Source organism: Pristis pectinata, chromosome 10 (assembly GCF_009764475.1).
Source record: "Pristis pectinata isolate sPriPec2 chromosome 10, sPriPec2.1.pri, whole genome shotgun sequence".
In the NCBI taxonomy this organism is placed as follows: Eukaryota; Metazoa; Chordata; class Chondrichthyes; order Rhinopristiformes; family Pristidae; genus Pristis; species Pristis pectinata.
The window spans coordinates 30,220,503-30,240,943 of NC_067414.1; positions in this window are offsets into that span (position 1 = coordinate 30,220,503).

The following is a 20,441-nucleotide window of genomic DNA, read 5'->3' on the forward strand; positions in this document are numbered from 1 at the left end:
GCTGGAGGAACTCAACCAGTCGAGCACCATCCATGGGGGAAGAGGAACTGTTGACGTTTCGGGTTGAAACCCTGCATCAATTCCAAGAGTGGAATGAAGGAGGGAGAGAAGAGGGCAGGGTTGGCTGTGGGGGCAGATGGGGGGAACATTGGAGGTGAGGGTTACCTGAAACTGGAAAATTCAATGTCATCCGAATTTTAGCTGCTCCTCCACCTCCAATGTAACTTTATCCCTCTCTCTCTTTCTGATTCTCCTCCGGTCTCCCTATTTTCCATACCCATACCCACCCCCTCCCCCAGCCTCATCACCCATTTTTGTCCCCTTTCCATTCCTGGTTCCATCTACCTACTACCCACACATTTCACTCACTGGCTCTCTCCCCTCCCCTATCTGGTTCTAGTTCCATTTGCCTTTCACTTCTCTCCTAACGGTTCCCGTTATCACCTTCCTTATTCATCAGATTCTAGCACTGGTTACCTTTGTGTTCCCACTTATCACCCTCCCCATCCTCCACCTCTTGGCTATCGCCTCTTTTTGTCTGCCTCCATCTACCATCCACCTCCCTCTGTCTCTCCAACACCATCCCTTACCTGACTCCATCTGCCTGTCATCCCTCACCACCTTAATGACGACTGACCAGTGGCTCTGACATCCACCATCATGAAGTGCTTTGAGAGGCTGGTCATGACACGCATCAGGTCCAGCCTCCCAGACAACCTCGACCCACTGCAATTCACCTACAGCCATAACAGGTCTACAGTGGACGCCATCTCCCTGGCCCTTCAGTCAGCTCTGAAGCATCTGGACAGTAAACACACCTACGTTAAACTATTGTTTATTGACTACAGCTCTGCCTTCAATACTATAATTCCAAGCAAACTCATCTCCAAACTCCAAGACCTGAGACTTAACACCTCCCTCTGTAACTGGATCCTTGACTTTCCGACCAACAGACCGCATTCAGTGAGATTAGGCAGCAATACCTCCAGCATGATTATTTTCAACACTGGTGCCCCACAAGGCTGCGTCCTCAGCTCTCTACTCTACTCCCTGTACACTCGTGACTGCATGGCCAGATTCTGCTCTACGCCATCTACAAGTTTGCAGATGATACCACTGTAGTAGGCTGTATCTCAAATAACGATGAGTCGGAGTACAGGAAGGTGATAGAGAGCTTAGTGACATGGTGTCATGACAACAACCTTTCCCTCAATGTCAGCAAAACAAAAGAGCTGGTCATTGACTTCAGGAAAGGGGGCGGTGTACATGCACCTGTCTACATCAATGGTGCTGAGGTCGAGAGGGTTGAGATGTTCACTGCAAGTTCCTAGGAGTGAACATCACCAATAGCCTGTCCTGGTCCAACCATGTAGACGTCACAGCCAAGAAAACTCACCAGCGCCTCTATTTCCTCAGGAGGCTAAAGAAATTTGGCATGTCCCCTTTGACACTCACCAATTTTTATTGATGCACCATAGAAAGCATTATACCTGGATGCATCATGGCTTGGTGTGGCAACTGCTCTGCCCAGGACCGCAAGAAACTGCAGAGAGTTGTGGACACAGCCAAGCGCGTTACGGAAACCAGCCACTCCTCCATGGAGTCTGTCTATACCTCTCGTTGCCTTGGTGAAGCAGCCAACATAATCAAAGACCACACCCACCCGGGTCATTCTCTCTTCTCCCCTCTCCCATTGGGCAGAAGATACAGGAGCCTGAGGGCACATACCACCAGGCTCAAGGACAGCTTCTATCCCATGGTGATAAGACTATTGAGCAGTTTCGTTATACAATGAGATGGACTCTTGATCTCACAATCTACCTTGTTATGACCTTGCATCTTATTTGTCTACCTGTAATGCACTTCCCTGTAGCTGTGACACTTTACTCTGTACCCTGTTATTGTTTTTACCCTGTAGTAGTGCAATGCACTCTGTACTGACTCAATGTATCTGCACTGTGCAATGAATTGATCTGTACAATCGGTATACAAGACAAGGTTTTCACTGTACCTTGGTATAAGTGACAATAATAAACCAATACCAATACCCCCCCCCCCTTGGTCCACCAATCACCTGCTGCCCTGTCACCACTCCCCCTCTCCTCTTTATACCAGCTACCTCCCCTCTCCACTCTTAGTCCTGATGCAGTGTTTCGACCCAAAACATTAACAAATCCTTTCCCTCCACAGATGCTGCTTGACCTGCCGAGTTCCTCCAGAAGATTGCTTGCTGCAGCATAGCCTAAATATCTGGAGGTAGGTGTTTCTTTGACTAAAGTTAAAGGAAGGTTAAGGGGTATGGGGTTAATGATTAGTTTATCACTCTCGTTGAATTGTTGGCGTGCTTACACAGTGATCTCACATTTTATGTGGCACAGTTCAGCAGCAGGGAATGCTGCTGCTACACAGTTTCAGCAGTTGAACCCTCCCTGTGAGTGCGTGTGTTTCCTTCGGGTGCTCCAGTTTCCTCCCAAATTCCAAAGATATGTTTATATGTTAATTGGCCACTATAAATTGCCCCTAGTGTAGGTGGGTGGCAGGACAGCTGAAGGGCGGAGGGAAGGAGGGGGGAGCTATGGGTGCATGAGAGAGAATAGACTACTGGAAAATATGTGTAGAAAAAGGACTTACAGGATTGCTGTGACTTCCAGCATTAATTTGTTAGGCTGAGTGACCTCCTCTATGTCATAAGAGCATATGAGAATATATATGAGATGGACAGATTAATTTGGGGCCCGCAGCTAATGTGGAATTCTACTGAGCGATTAGTACTTGTTTCACTCAAGCATGCAAAGATCCTGCACTGTGAGATCGTGGGGCTGTTATTTTATGAACAAATGAACTTGTAGGTATAGTCTGGAAGAAAGTGTTTTTCTGGTCCAATAGTCAATTATTATTTAGCAGAATATTCCAGCAACAGAATGGGGATATAAAAGTTTCATGGTGTTACAGTGGCTTTTTGTTGGATAGCAGAAAGAAACGGAATACAATCAGATATAACCTGCTAAAAAATGCTCAGCCTTAATGGCTATCCAAAATTATTAATGAGCCTGTCAGATGTTTTGTTTTAGTAGAAATGAATAAGGAACATTCTTTTCTGAAATTGTGCCCTTTATTAAAAGAAAAGACACATCCAGTCGTTTCTGTAATGAGCTGGAACTTGTATATGATCTGTTAGTAAACATTGCAAAAATGTTTTATTAGATATGAAGGAACATTAAAAATCACCAATTCGTCTTTTCTGATTTACAACTTAAAAAGGAATCACAAACTCTCCAGCAGTTTCACATGGTCAGTCAATGGAAGCTTGAATCTTTCTATCTCACTCATCACCTTGGCACCTCTCCAACAGCTGGGAAATAATTGGAGTTCCTAAAAAGTTTCCAGGATGATAATAGTTAATGTTTAGTTCTAATGGCTTCCTCCAATAAATCTCTTTTCTCATTGTATTTTATTTTATCACACCTAAAACGGACTCTAAATATTTTGTCAGATAAATATCACCTTGTTAAATGGTAAAGCAGGTACTTTCTGGTGACCTTCCACTTGCCATGTGTCAAACAGCTTCAACTTTTCTTCATCCTATATAACTAAAGCCATGTAAACTATATCTAAATGTCACACAATACTATCATTTTGCAAACTAGCAGGTGTCCAGCCTTATTTGTAAAAAGAAATGAACAAATAAAGTTTAAAAATCCAAATAACTATTTAAAAAATTAAGACCAACACATGGTTAGATTTTTGAAAAGTGGGAAAGGTGTTGATGATAACAAATTATATTTTCTAATGAAAAGTATCACACGAAATTAGTCAGAGCACGTTTGAGCCTCATTTGACCTGCTCTCTGAGCTGTTGACATTGCTCCCTTCACCTCCCTATCCTGTGTAGAATCAAGAAGTCACAAAGTATGGAGACAGGGCCTTTGGCCCAACAAGTCTGCGCCAACCATCAAGCATCATTTTACACTAATCCCATTTTATTCTCCCTACATTCCACCACTCACTAACACATTAGGGGCAATTTATAGTGATTATTAATCTACCCACCCCATATACTTGCGCACATGTATTGCTACTTTCTCTACTCACAACTTGTAATGACACAGAAGGAGGCCATTTGTCCCATCGGTCCATGCTGGTTCCCAGCGCACCAATCCCATTAATCCCCATCCCTTCCTATTTCTGTGCACCTCTGCAACTTGCTTTTTCCCAAAGGTCCATCAGCTCCCTTTTTGATTCTTCTTTCCAGTAACCTATACTAAGAAGTCGTTTATATTTGTCAAATAACCTTTGGGATATGAGAGGAAACTGGAACACCTGGATGAAACCCACCCGGTCACGGAAAGAACGTGCAGACTCTACACAGGCAGAACCTGGATTTATGGATTGCAAGGCAGTGGCACTAGCTGCTGTGCCATATGTGGTTGAGTCAGGATTATCATGATTGGTGTGAAATTACATGACCTTACACCTTATTGCACTGCACTTTCTCTGTAGCTGTGACACTTTACTCTGTACTGTTATTGTTTTTACCTGTACTACCTCAATGCACTCTGTACTAACCCAATGTAACTGCACTGTGTAATGAATTGATCTGTACGATCGGTATGCAAGACAGGTTTTTCACTGTACCTCGGGACAAGTGACAATAATAAACCAATACCAATACCACTGTCGTTTAATACCTGGTTCAGTTTTGGTGGAAGGTAAGTGACAAAATTCCATCACATTTGAATAAAATTTTCAGACTTTTTTTTAAACAAGATCTAAATTCTATCACACCCTTCTGCTAAGAATTGCAATTTAGTCTTTGCTGGTGCGTTAAGCATGTGTTGAGAATATTTTTAGTGCCCACACAGAACACATGAGAGAATTTTCAAAATTGACAAAAAATATGTTAAATGTATTTTGCAGGCTAGCAGCAGAAGGGGTGACCATGGAGATGAGGGAGATTGTAGGGGAGTATGAGAGCTGCAATCTCCTCTGAAATGGCCAATGCAATCCGATATAATGACAAAGTCCTGTGCCGCGGTTGGCCTCCCAGTTACTATCAGCTCTGGCACATGGCGCAGCATTTTGTACTGAGGTGCATTACATAGAATTGCTTCTGCATAAACTCCCAGCAATGAAAAACAAGGCTGGCAAATGCGTTTAACATTAATGTCACCCTGGGGACCTCTTAATTCACATCTCTTTACTAATCTGCTATGGGATTTGCCCTTGTTTTCTTATGATTGATAAACAGTTGTCGTGGGTTGCACTTAAATGCTCAATTGATTTTAGTCATTAAATGCACGGTGCATTCTGGGTAAACATCAGCTGCAGAAGTGTAATTGTGCATGGACGAATCCGAGCTAGTTTCCCAGCGGGTGCTCATTGACCCAGAAATGTTCATTAGTCTGATCTACCCCAGGAATACTGCTTCTCACAAACAATTTGCACATAAAAGACATGCAAGTGTGGGTCCAGAAAATGTGCACGACTAGGCATGCATGTCTAGAGAATATTTCTAAATGTTTCAACACCAATGGATAATTTTTGAAGTGCAGTATTGAAGACAGATGTGGCTGCTAATTTTGACCATAGCAATATCACAAATACGAGAGTTAGAAAAGTGAACAGATAAACATCTGGTGTTGGCTGAAGTTTGTCCAGGACACCCAGAGAATGCCTTCTTCACAAAACCCCAAAGGTCCACCTGAACAGGAATTTCAATCATCTGCCCTATTGTGCAAAACAGGACTCCCTCAACACCACAGTGAAGTGTCAGTGGAGATAGCCATCAAGAATTTCCTCAGCATTTCTCCAGCTCTGCTGAAACTTCCGCAGAAGTAACAATGGTAGAGCAGAGAAACTTGAAGGAAATTCCCAGGGCATGTGCTCAGGTCCTGGAGTGAGGTTTGAGTTTGTTGCCTTTTTACTCAGATCAAAGAAAGCTGGCCTGAGCCAAACTGACACATTTCATTTCCTGAATAAACTGTAACTTCAGATTGGTTAGCAGGATAAAAATGTCGCGAGCAGCGTCCGTAAAATTGAGAACTGAATGTTCCCCACAAAATTATAGAGGTCTCTAGAGTAAAAATTACAAAAGTTTTCTTCTGATGCCATTAAAATAGATGGCAGCACGGAAAGGAAAGCAGCTGAATTATCCATTTCTACAGAGATTTTGCAAACCTCATGAATGGCAGGGGCAAATAAATATTGTCTTGCTGCTCATCTGATGGAGATGGAAGGCCCAAAGACAAGATAGTAGATATGAAATACCAGTGAAAAGGCTCACATCCCATAATTCACAAAATAAATCAGACATTTCATACTCATAAGCTCACTGAATATCTTCATGACCTTCAGAGTTTAGCACCAAGATCTAACATGACAGAAATTGGTGTCAGCTTTTTTTACTGCTGGGAGCACAGTGAAGCCCAATGCAAAAAGTGGTAGGAGCACACCATCTAACCCTAACCCACCCATCCACCAATCTGTCCTGATGTACTTCCTGCCCTACCCCTGGCAAAATCTACAGATTGTACTCAGGAGTCACCTCAGAATCCAGAGAGCTGGCATGCAAGGGGTCATAAGGGGTCATAGAGTCCTACAGCATGGAAACAGGCCATTCAACCCACCATGTCCACAGCAACCAATGGGCACCCTTCTGTATTAATCCTGTCTTCTAGCACTTGTCCCAAAGCTTTCTCTGCCAAGGCCATTCAAGTGCTCATTTGGACACTTATTAAGTGCTGTCAGCGATTCTGCTTCCACCACTCTCTCTGGCAACGTATTCCAGATACTCACCACTACTTGGGTGAAAAAGGTCCACCTCTGTTCCAAGGGATGGATTAAAAAGAAGACATTTGTTTTCATAACTTATCCTTGGTTTTATAATAACATTATGGAATGGGTGGGATTCGTGGTCGCCTGATGGAAGAGAAGACTCCTGCAGCATGAAGAAAGGCTGGATCCCTCCTCAGTTTCCAGCAAAATTATCTGCAGATTTGTAGAAGTCACCAAGCAATGCTCCAGGCGTTAGAGGCAACGGGATTGAGAGAAGAGAAACTATACATCAGTTATGTCTTTGCCTCGCCTTCCCTATTGCTCAGTGAGTTGTTCACTAGGGTGAACAAGAGTTGCTATAGTGTGAGAATGAGGGAAATCTATGACCTGGATCTACCTCCTGGCTTGCATCCCAAGTACAAATTCCCACACAAAGGCTTTTTGAAGCTCTTCAGAAGCTCATCAAGGCATTTGAAGTCAGTGACATAGTTGGATGAAGAGGATGCCCTTGTGACACAGCTGTGACACTTTACTCTGTATTCTGTTATTGTTTTTACCCTTTACTACCTCAATGCACCCTGTACTATCTCAATGCACTGCATAAAGAATTGATCTGTACGAACAGTATGCAAGACGAGACTTTCACTGTACCTCGGTACAAGTGACAATAATAAACCAATACCAATGGAGACACAAGAAATTCTGCAGATGTTAGAATCTGGAGCAATACACAAAAAGCAATGGAGGAGCTCAGCAGGTCAGGCAGCATCTATGGAGGGAAATAAACTGTCGATGTTTCGGGTCCAGACCCTTCATCAGGACTGGAAAGGATGAGGGCAGAAGCCAGAATAAGAAGGTGGGGGGAGGGGGAGGAGCACAAGCTGGCAGGGGAGAGGTGAGTTCAGGTGATAGGTGCCTGGGTGAGCACATGGTCGAAGAGCTGGAGACCAGCTGAGATCACAGAAGGGGAGCAGTGAAAGAGGGTCTCACAGAACTCACGTCGAAGAGAGGAGGAAAACTCCTTCAGGGAAGGTCTGGGTGAGCATATGGCTGAAGAGCTGGAGAGCAGCTGAACTCACCTTTAAGATAAGATAAGATATCTTTATTAGTCACATGTACTTCGAAACACACAGTGAAATACATCTTTTCGCGTAGAGTGTTCTGGGTGCAGCCTGCAAGTGTCGTCACGCTTCCAGTGCCAACATAGCAACTTCCTAATCCGCTCGTCTTTGGAATGTGGAAGGAAACTGGAGGACCCGGAGGAAACCAACACAGACATGGGGAGAACGTACAAACTCCTTACAGACAGAGGCTGGAATTGAACCCGTGTCACTGACGCTGTAACAGCATTACGCTAACCGCTACTCACCTGCCAGCTCGTGCTCCTCCCCTTCCCCCCACCTTCTTATTCTGGCTTCTACCCTCTTCCTTTCCAATCCTGATGAAGGGTCTTGGTCCGAAATGTTGACTGTTTGTTTCCCTCCATCGATGCTGCCTGACCTGCTGAGTTCCTCCAGTGCATTTTGTGTATTAAACCAATACCAACAAGATAAGATAAGATCTTTATTAGTCACGTGTACATCGAAACACACAGTGAAATGCATCTTTTGCTTAGAGTGTCTGGGTGCAGCCTGCAAGTGTCACCACCTTTCCAGCGCCAACATAGCATATCCAAAACTTCCTAAGCCGTACGTCTTTGGAATGTGGGAGGAAACCGGACCACCCAAAGGAAACCCATGCAGACACGGGGAGAACATACAAACTCCTTACAGACAGTGGTCGGAATTGAACCCAGGTCTCTGGCGCTGTAAAGCATAAGCTAACCTCTACACTACCGTGCCTGCCTTAAACAATACCTATTTTGCCCAGGATGTGCCAACTTGGTATGTTCCAATGAGCTTTATATCACCTTCTGCAACATCAGGAGTGGAAGTCACTGACAGCCTCTACACTGCTGGGTGTTTTGAGACAGGACTTCTGTGGTTCTCTAACTACCCATCTTTGGTGGAAAGTCTACAAAGGAATGAATTAAGTAGCTGCACAGCCTTTTTGTCTACGTTTTCAACTGATGTTCCCCAGCAAATGATGGGAGGAAAGTTCACTGAAGTTATTAAAATAAAAACAGAAAATGTTGGAAAAATTCAGGTCAGGCTGCATCTGTGGGAAGAGAAACAGACTCAACATTTCAGGTTGAAGACCCTTCTGCTTCTCTTCTCACAGATGCAGCCTGACTTGCTGAGTATTTCCAGAATTTTCTGATTTTTATTTCTGATTTCCAGCATCTGCAGTTTTTTTGATTTTCACTGAAGTTATTAGTGATTATACCTGGTCTCACTAATGAAAAGAGTCAACAACATACGTGGTGGCTCACTACAGTTTTACTTGGTTTGAAACTTTAAACAGACTGGACTGCAGTGACAGCCTAGAACCTAGCTGTTCAACTGTCAACCTCCAGGGTCAGAAGAATGGTGTGAGAGAAACTGGAGATGGCAGCTGTGTCCTAGGATTAGAAAACTTCCTATCATAATCCCACTGATGAATTAGACAACAAAAGTAATCTGACCTCTTGATTGTTGTGGCTCCAGGATGGGCCACACGTTGCTAAATGCCAGGCTAGTTTTAATCGTTTTATAGAAAAATAAATAAGGGCCTGCATTTGCCTAATGCCAGCGACCTGGGTTCAATTCTGGCTGCTGTCTATAAGGAGTTTGTAGGTTCTCCCCGTGTCTGCATAGGTTTCCTCCGGATGTCCTGGATTCCTCCCACATTCCAAAGACATACGGGTTAGGAACTATGGGCATGCTATGTTGGTGCTGGAAGCGTGGCGACACTTGCGGGCTGCCCCCAGAACATTCTATGCAAAAGATGCATTTCACTGTGTGTTTTGATGTACATGTGACTAATAAAGAAATCTTATCTTAATCTTATAATCTCAAGACTTCCCAAAATGCTTTGCTCCCAAAAAAGTACTTCTGTAGTATGGCCGTTATTGAAATGTGGGAATTGCAGCAGTGAATTTGTGCACAGAAATCTCCCACAAACAGCAACAGTGATGATGGTTGGGGGATAAATATCGGCAAGAGATAACTCCCATGTTTTCTTCAAAACAGTAGAGCAGGATCTTCTACTTCCACCTAACAGGATGGAAAAGGCTTTCATTCAATATCTCCTCCAGAAGGCTGCTCTTCTGAGAATGCAGTACACCTTCCAAGTGCCAAAGGGTTAAAATCCAGTTAAACCACATTTACCAGTGGCAGCAGTAAGCGTGAGTAGGGAATGTGAGGGATGTGCGTGTTTTCATTTGTAAATACATGAAGCATTAGATTTACTTCTCAACATTTTCTGTACATTTGTCAGAGATCCCTGAGGAAGTCTTTGATCTGACAGCCCAGAGTTTGAGTAAAGTGAAGACTGAAGGACTTCGTTGGGGAGATCACTAAATGCAAACACTTGTTTAAGGATTGCTGAAAGGTGTAAGAGGGTGAACAAAAAGCAAAGTGATGACAGAGAGGGGACAGAAGTAAGAAATAACTGCTTGTGTTTGTGGACAAATGCAAGGCAATATGAGGAAAATAAACAGGGAATCTTGAAGCTTTGAATTTTCATGAAAGTGTGGATATTTATAACAGGAATTGTCTGTCAAAGCCCACAGTTTACTGTCACTGGCCTTAATTTCTAGAGGTACTAAATTTAGGGCTGGATGTGCACAATTTTTTCCCTCTGGGAAAACATTCATTGCAATGGCAACCAGACAAATGGGTAAGTCCAGAGAATAGTTTTTACAATGGGAAGATGGATGTCAGTTTGGGAATGCTACTGGATCCCTCAGAGTGCTTCAGAATTGTGGTTGTGAGATTTATCCCAGAAGCTGCAAGATTTGTGGAGAAGAAGAAAACTTATCATTCAAAATGGTGTCTTTCACAGCCTCAGAACACTGGAAAGTTCTTTACAGCCAATTAAATCATTGAATTAATGTCATTATTGTCTTGAAAATTGATGAATAATGTTACTTTTTTGACACTGAATAAGCAAGGAGGTCTAAAAACAGAAGGTGAAATATCCCTTTATTCTATGTAGACAATTCTGATTTCCTTTTCTCATCAATAGATGGGGATTTGGGAAAGATATTGTTTGTTTCTGGCGACTTAAGCACAGACCTAGACTTTCTATCTTGATCAAGAGGCCTTGAACTTTCCACTCTCTCCTGCAACAAGGTGATTGGTAAACATAGCATGATACACGGTATTAAACCGTATGGGAGAAAAGACCTGAGCTTTGAAATCCAATGTTAGTTAACCACCATGGTAGTCAGCATGCTCAATTTTGGCCTCAGCAACTCTCTGAAGAATGAAGGAGAAAATCTAGACAAAAATGCTGCTCCTGTTTGTTGCCCCCCCCCCCCCTTCACGTTGCAACACATGGTACTGGCTTCAAAGTCATCCAGCATCCATGAAGGTACCATATATTGACTGTTGGTTCGTATTTGGTGACACCGCCTATGTCTGAGAAGCCAAGCCACAGCAATGATCTGGTTCTTTGAGGAGGGGGGAAGGAAAACTGAGAAGAATATCAAAGTATTGTGGCAAATACTGGGGCTGAGAAAGCTGCTTGGAGCACCATTTATTCCCTTCCACCCATTGAGTCTTCCTTTGCATTGATGCCTTATTGAGATATGGAATCCAAATCCATTGAGACATTGCTAAATGACCCTAGAATTGTCTAATTTAATGCAGAGTGCACATTCAAATCAATTTGGTACTTAATCTTAATGAATATGCTGCAGATCAAATGAACAGAACTGCAGGTGCCAGGCTGCATTTTCTTTCCTTTGGCACTGATCGTCAAAGAAACAGAACACAAAATACAAACAAACAGCAGAAATAAACCTCACTGGAAATGTGCCCAAAAAACCTGTGTCACATGTATATGATCTGGTAAATATTTTAAATTCCCTCCCTACTTTTACATCTCATTTAGCTTTTTTGTTCAATCTTTCATCCAAGTTTAACATACTTTATTTTTAATGCGCACTACCAGCTGCACCATATCCTGTATCCTAGCTGATATTCAGTTTGAGAAAGGCTATATATTAAAATGCAGAGCAATAGTAAATGGGATAGACAGCTTGTTGCTGCAGTCTATGGAATATGAACATATTAATCAATACTGCTGCTGGAGTACGAGCCAAGAATACACCATTACTGTAGAATGCAAACCTGACCCAGCATAAGCCTTTGTTTTTTTTGCCTATTTAATATGGCTGCCTCAGCTTTCCTTTGTATGCTGACAGATGATCCAAGCCAGCTTTGGCTCTTCTACGTATTCTGGGGCTGAACAAAGTTTTCTTATATTGCACCTCTCAGAAACCTTTTTGTTTTTTGACCCTACACTGCCCCCTTGAGGAGAACAGTCTTTGTCATAAACTATCAGGAATCAAAATTCCCAAAGCTGAGCTTTTTTCTCAAAACGTGAGTTTTGTTGAAGTATATAATTAAGCTGTATTTTTGGAATTTGTTTTTACATATTTCTGGATAATCAACAATTTCAGGATTTCTATAAATATGTTTGAAAAGATACTTTAGGGAAGATTATGAATTAGCAAAAGTGGCATCTAGAAACTGCTTTAACAATTCACATAAACTGAGCTTGTCTTAATTTTATTAAGTAATGAAATATTCAAGACAAGTGAAAATTTGATAGTTACAATATTGATGAAAGCAATTTATTTTTAAAGATAAAACCAACTCTCTTTAACGACAAACTGAATGATAAACTACTTGTTTAGTAATTTATAGTTAGTGCGTTCAAAACAGATCAGCTTTTAATTAATTAAAAATGATTCATTTGACAGAAAATAGGTTGAGCCAAATGCACTTTAGTTTTTAGACATCCTTGGATTATTACTATACTTGCCATGTCAAAAAGACTTGACTATATTAACGTGCTTATAAATAATCTTTGTTTTTCTTTCAAAGGCACACCTCTTATGACTTTGCTTTCTTCACTTACTTTTTTTTACAGTTTCTATTACTAATTAAACATTCAGCCACATTTGTTATTATGGAAGCTGTGTTTTTTGCAATGGGAATTCTTGTACGGAGAGATTGAGCCATTGTTCACCAAGGGCAGCTCTATATTTCTGAAAGGGCTGCCCTCTTCCAGATAGCTTTCTCGTTAAAAGAGAGCTTTTAAAAAATGAAGTTTTCTTTCAAGTCCTCTACTGTTACAGTGTCGCGGCCATCAAAGCCCCCTCCTAGCCATTTTCATTTACCTTGTGACTCTGACCCTTTGTGATGCTGTGCAGTTTCAGGGTAAACTGATCCCGAAGGTCCCCAAGGATGTTATTCTCATTTATTCACACAGCTCTTTGACTGTAACAGTCCATGTTTGGCAGCAGATCAGCTCTCCCTGATTCAAGATGCACAATACAGTACCTTTTATTTTTCCCTTGGCCTTTTAATAAGGCCCATGTTGTCAAAGAATTTCAATGGGTATCAATCGATTAGCATGTTGCACTTCATTCATAGCTGCCAGTAACTTTGGGACAGCTACAGGGAAATAAAAGCTAGACAATACTGAAAGGAATCATCTTTGCTGTCTTTGTGTTCTGACAATTTCCCCTGCTCTGTAGTAGACTGTTTCATTCACTGTAAGGAGTTAACACCCTGTTTAATTGCTGCCACACCTAAACCCCATAAAGGACCACATTGCTTATGTTTGGAATTCAGGCCAATTTACTTTGAGGTTGCATGCAAGGAAATTCAAACAGCTGCTCACTGGGAGCACTGTTTCAGGTGTGTGATAGATAGGTTGAACTACCTTTGGTGCCATCTGTGTGTCTACAGGCAGTTCGTACCTTTGACAGCTGTCCCACCTCTCTGAACATCAAATGCTTGTGCATAGTCTCTGGAGAACTATAAGACAAGGCCACGGCAGTGACTGTCCCATGAGACCACTATCAAGAGATGCTGTACCTGCCAAATGGTGTGTCATAAAGGGCTCCAGTTACTGGCTGGTAAATTATCTGATTAACAAAGTCCTTTCATTTTACATCAATAACTGGAGGTAAAAATAAACAGAATGATCTTGAATACTGCACAACCTTCAGCAGAGAGGAAGGAGAAAAGATGATTAACCTTTTCTTACTTATCACAGTGATGATTTTCTTGAAATGTAAACCAATTTACCTGAGTTGTTTGACAATAAAATCTTCAAAACTATTTTGTATTTACTCTTGTCACCTTTACTTTAAGTATCCCAACTGACTCTGATAGATTCTTCCATTGACTTTAAAAAAACTGAAAAACAATGTAAGTTCCTTTATGAAATTCAGACTTTCTGGAAGTGAATATTAAAGTAATTTTCTTATAGTAATAACAAAGTTTGAAGATATACATTTTATATATATATACTGTACATATATAGGTATACAAAACAATGAGTCTGTCATTCTTGGTTGCTATGTTTAACTTTTGGCTGTTGTCTTTGTTCCAACCTGTTAAGCACTGGGAAAATCAAAGTCCAGCTAAACAATGGGGGAATGGAAGCAATTGTCCTTGCCCCTTGTACAGATGTCAGCACGGGCCCCGTCACCTATTCCATCTTCCTTTGCCTCAACTTGAGCACACAACTTTTGGATCATGTTCAGCCAGACTTTGGCCCCTGTTGTCAAATCCTTACAACATAAAAACTGATTAATTCTACATGTACAAATTAACAATCATTGACCTTTGTATGTTAGCTGCTGTGATGTTCATTGGTGTTTTTCTCGAATATGAAATCATTAGTTCGAATACTTCCTCAGCTGAACTCCCATTTCCTACTCTACATGAACTTCTGTTCATCCAATATCCTACAACCTATTTTCCACATAACTTCCTTTCTTATCATCACTGCCTTCATTGACTTGTGTTCTTTATCTCCCTCCTATGCATCAAATTCTCATTGATATTTTTCCAATATCTTTCAAAGGTACATGCGCTAAGACCAGATTTTCAGTTCTTCCAATTCTGATCTCTTGAGCTTCTCCTTTGTCCATCATTTGCCTCCATGTCTTTAGCCACCACTATTTTCCCTAACTCCTCCAGACTTCTCTTCCTCCAAAACCTCCTTTACACTTACCTCACATTCTGGCCAATATTTTTCTTGCAACCAAAATCACTGAATATGAAATATATGGCCAGTTATCACCATTTTGTTTTCGGTCTTCTCAATGTTACTTTCCAAATGATATCGCCATGAACATTGGGAAGCTGGCCGTTTTGTGTGGAACTACTGGTTTATCGACACGGGGTCCAGTGGGGGAGTACACACCGCTTTACATTTCCCAGCATATGCACAGAAAGGTGTGCCTGCTATTCCTGCACTGGCATAAATAACATTTCAAAAACATTCATTGGTTATTTTGCAATTTGGGACAATCTGAGGCCACAAGAAGTGCAACATGAATAGAGTTTGGTTGGCTTTCTCTTTATATTCTTCTTTTCCATTTTTTGGCTGTCCCTTTCACTATCTCTGTTTCAGCATCCATCCATTGATTATGCTTCTATGAAGTACCTTTGGACAACATAAATTGAGCATGAAAGCTTGTTTTAAGGTTGGGCAAAGCTGTTCAACTCTGCACTCCAACATATAGTCATCTTTGCCCTGTCTATCATAGATAGAATAAATCATAGCCAAGTGTCATAAGCTGAGTAAACCTGTGTGATAATGCCAGGAGACTGGCCTGCTATTCCAGCTACAGATTTCTGTATCAATGCTGGTGTTATAATTTTTTATTTCTGTGCTTGAACTACAGTTCCTAAAACTTTTGCCCATTAGATATATGAAAAAGGCTTTATTTTACAGTCAATGTGAGGTTACCACAGAAGGTTATCTCAATGTCAGCCAAAGAGGCCTATGCTAATCAGGCTGATTGCAGATGTAACATCTCTGTAATAATTAATTTTATTGCAGAGATATTACAACTAAAACTTGATTTCAAATGACATTAAATGTTAAAAGAACACAAAAACATGTTGATAAATTTACAAATTTTCAATACTTATATATTATTATCTTCAAAATTGACAGTTTGTTCAAATCAAATCAGTTTGGGTTCTTCAAGAACCTCATTAGAGTCTTGTCCATATGAGCAAAGGAACTGATTGAGTGGTGAAGTGAAAGTAACTACCCTTTTGTTTTACAGTTAGTTTGTCTTTATTGCATGTTTCACATGCTCTTCAAATTATTTTCCAGGCAGCAGGATACCATCGTATTTCTGCTGAAACCACCTCATCGATTCTTCCTTGGAAATTTTATGCTTTGCACCGATGCGTCCTCTTTTGATCTTTTTATCAGAAATACTGAAACCAGGTCGCCCCATGACCACGTAGAAGTCCAGGCCATAAATTCCAATGCTAGGATCGTATTTAATGCCCAGATCAATGTGCTCCTGGATCCCAAAGCCAAAGTTCCCCGTGTTACAGAAGTTGCTCTTCCTCAAGTCATACTCCTGCACCTTTAGACCCTTCTCTAAAATTTATAAGACTGCCTTTGACTGAGCTAACGTTCTTCTCAACTGATACCTGTACATAACTTAGAGTGTAAAACCTATAGTACCTCACAGCTCCAGAGATAACTCAAAGTTCCAGGGATACTGGGTTTGATCCTGACCTTAGGTACTGTCTTTGGGAGTTTGCAAATTCTTCCTGTGACTGTGTGAGTTTCCTTCAGGTGGTCTGATTTCCTTCCACACTCCAAAACATGCTTGGAGGTTAATTGGGTACCGTAAGTACCCCTTAGTATAGATTAATAGCAAAAAGAATCAAAGGGAAAAGGGCATGTGTGAAAAAAACGAGTTGCAGGGAAATAAGGAGAAGGTGAATGGGACTATAGGAATCACTCCCTGGGAGGCAACATGGACTCGATGGGTCAAATGGCCTCCTTCTGCGTTATTATAAGTATCAAATATATTATAAGTGCAACTTCGTCTTTAAGAGAAAATGAAAAGTCAGATGACTATATTACAGGTATAACTTGCTTCCCGTTGCCTTAGGATTGCAGCCAACATAAACAAGGACCCCTCCCACTTTGGTCACTCTCTCTGCTCCCCCCTTCCATCGGGTAGAAGATACAAAAGCTTGAGAACACGTACCACCAGGCTCAAGGACAACTTCTATCCCGCTGTTAGAAAATTCTTGAAGGACCTCTTATCTGATAAAGATGAACTCTTGATGTCTCAATCTACCTCATCATGGCCCATGCACTTTATTTGTCTATCTGCACTGCACTTCCTCTGTAACTGTAACACTATATTCTGCATTCTGTTGTTTTTTTTTCTTTTTATATTACCTTGATATACTTATATAGGGAATGATCTGTCTGGATGGCATGCTAACAAAAGTTTTTCACTGTATCTTGGTACAGGTGACAATAATAAATCAATTATTAATTACCAATTAGAATTATTACTGGATTTAGTGCAGCCTATTTTGACGATCTAGTGGTAAGTTTAGTTGTATTGTAGGTAAAAACGATTCTTTTGTGCCCATGGTTTTCTTTCCTGAATTTCTAGCTTTATTGATTTATTGCTTAAATATTTATTAAGTGACTCAGGTGCTGATCTTCTGGTTTGAAGACTCTGTACACCTCTTCCAGCAGATAGGAGAGTTTCTGTTTTTATTTCAGATTTCCAGCACCTGAGGTTTTTTTTCATGTTCTGATAGGAGGAAAGTTTGGGGTAGCATGTAATAAGTAATGGTAAACTCTTGTAACCAGTGAATGGAATCCTGTCAGTGAAGTGCTGAGTAAAAATAGCTAACAGCAAGATATTCGGTTTGAAATGCTGTGAACTCCAGGATAACAGAAGGTTGAATCCTTGGTAACAAAGGAGAGAAGGAAATAGTTTCATGAAGTGGTAAATAATTACTGGAACATCAAGTCCTTCTTTTATCAGTAAGAATGAAGTTATTGGCAAATGTTCTCAGGTCAGACTGACAACTCTGATGGAAAAATACGTATTTCTGTTCTAATGCAACTATTTCAGAATGATTTAAAGATTGTAGTCAAGAACTGGAGAGCAAACTGGAACCTTTGACAGGGGATTGGTGTGGACTGGAGCCTAACTTCTCTTTAGCCCAAGGGAAAGAGGCAAGTTTGGGCTTATCCCATCTGGAGTATATTTGGTGACCTTGATCCTGATAAAAATTGTTGGCTTACGTACTATCTGCCCAGCACTGGATAGGTCGTGTGGCTTAATATCTGCTTCAGTGTTGATAATCAATTTATTCCTAATGATGACTTATTTTTAAATTCAAATTATTAACTGAATTCAAATTCCACTGCAGCCATAGTGCCATTATTAGTCCAGGATTACAAGTCCAGTAACATAACAGCTGCATCATCATCATACAATGGGTCTCCAACGACTTGCCAATACTTCTGCAGCATTATCTTGGCTGATGCAGGATGCACCACAACAAATAAGGGGCAGCAAGTTCAAGACAAGACAAGACACAATATATTTATTAGTCACATGTACATCGTAACACACAGTGAAATGCATCTTTTGCGTAGAGTGTTCTGGGGGCAGCCCGCAAGTGTCGCCACTCTTCCAACGCCAACATAGCATGCCCACATCTTCCTAACCTGTATGTCTTTGGAATGTGGGAAGAAACCGGAGCACCTGGAGGAAACCCATGCAGAATGTACAAACTCCTTGCTCAATCACATCATTCTTGAACTAGCAACAATTAGCACCAATGTTTTCAGCTCTGTAAAGGGCATTAGGGGGTTTGAAAATGATAGGGCCACAGTTTTCCCACTGCATACCACTGCACGTGTGACCAGTAAGGTGGGTGAGATTAGGGGTCCACATCCATTCCTTGAATCAGTCACGTCTTTTGTACACAGATAGGTCAGGTGCCAGCTGGCAATGTGCTCGTGCTCCTAACTATGCAATTGCAAACAGGATTGAGGCAAAGTTCCCCTTTGTATTCCACACCATTCCATCTTAAAAGTGAATTTCTGTTCCATCTTTGTCATCAGATCTAAATTCTGGAATTTTCTCCCCAGCAGCATTGTGGAATACCTTCATAAGAGATCAAACAAAACTGCAGATGCTGGAAAGCTGAAAAATAAACAAGAAGTGTCACCAGGTCAGGTGGCAACAGTGGAAAGAGAAAGTGACTTAAGCTGAGTGGTTCCAGCATTTTCTGTTTTATTTCCTTCATCTGAAGGACTGCAGTAATACAAAAAGCCCACTCACCTCCATCTTCTTAAAGCAAAAAGAAAAGAGCAATAAATGTTGGTCTTGCCAACAAAGCCCATGTCTCAAATAAAAAAAACATCATGGGCTGGGTCAAAGTTTTGTCCCATTCTGTGAAAGGCTATCACCAAAATTTCAGCCATTAAGTAACTCCTGTGAAGTATTTTAACACGATATATAATTTTAAAAGTTGTAAAATAAATGCAAGTTGTTGTATCTCAACAATTGGAATTTGTTGCTAACTTAATTCCAACAGAATTCGCTAATGAGAATAGTACATTTGCTTTACATAACCTTATATATCACTTCCAATATCAGATTAACCTGGTTAGAGCAGACTTCAGACCAGATGTGGGAGCTTCCTAACCTGGAAGATTCAACACTCATAGTTGTCAACAGTCTGCTTTTAGTGAGGATGTCAATGTTTGCAGTCTCTTGTTTCCTGGACGTTGGTTGTTTGTGACTGGGTAGAGGGGTTAGTGGGAGTGTTCATTAGATCCATTTATGACTGGATATGTGGGCAAGTCCTGGAGCTGATTTACTGCAGATGGCGCTTCTTGTCGACTCGTGTGAGCACTTTATTGCATGAATTACTTTTGCTTCACTTTTTTTCCATCAGTAACAGCATTCATTTTGTTCCATTTCATGTTGATTATTTTGTCTTATAAGTTTCCAAAAGTTCTTTGAAACATTGCTATTATTAACTCTGTTAACCTTTGCCTTTTAGGCATTAATTTTTAGTGAAGCCTAAAATTGGAGGCAGATTCTAAGGGCTGTGAGGGCTCTCCTGCATGTTTTGTTATGTTGCAGAACCTGCCAATGAATGAATTGGCATGTGATGACTCTGCAGTGACGGGGTCTGTATTAATGTAAGACCTTCCAATGCCTCAGGATGTCTCAAAGCACTTCACAGCCACACTTATGGTGCAGATACACACAGGAATACCTATTAAAAAAGATGCCAACCATCTGCTTTGCACACAATGATTTGCAGCTTTTGTGGAAACACAACAATCAATTTGTTTGAGAGCTCTTACATCCAAAAATAACAGTTGTAAATCACAATTTCAGTCTGTAACAAGACCTGCAGCTAAATTTTACAGTAACCAATTTTAGAAGAGAAAGCTGAGAAACCTGTTCTCCAAATGTTGTTGGCCCTGAAAATTATTTGGTGAGGGGGAGCATGGAATGGAAGCTAGTGTCTTCCTCCCTCTCCTTATGCCTGTCCCACTCTATCTTCCTTTACTCACTCTTGCCCACCCTGTCAGTATCCCCACACCATTCCCTAACTTTTTCTCTCACGTTCCTGCACTCTCCCATTCTATTCCCGTGAGATACATATACATGTACATACTTATAAATAAGCCTCCCAATAAACAATAACATTCTGTTAGCTTTCCTAATTACGCACCGTACCTGCA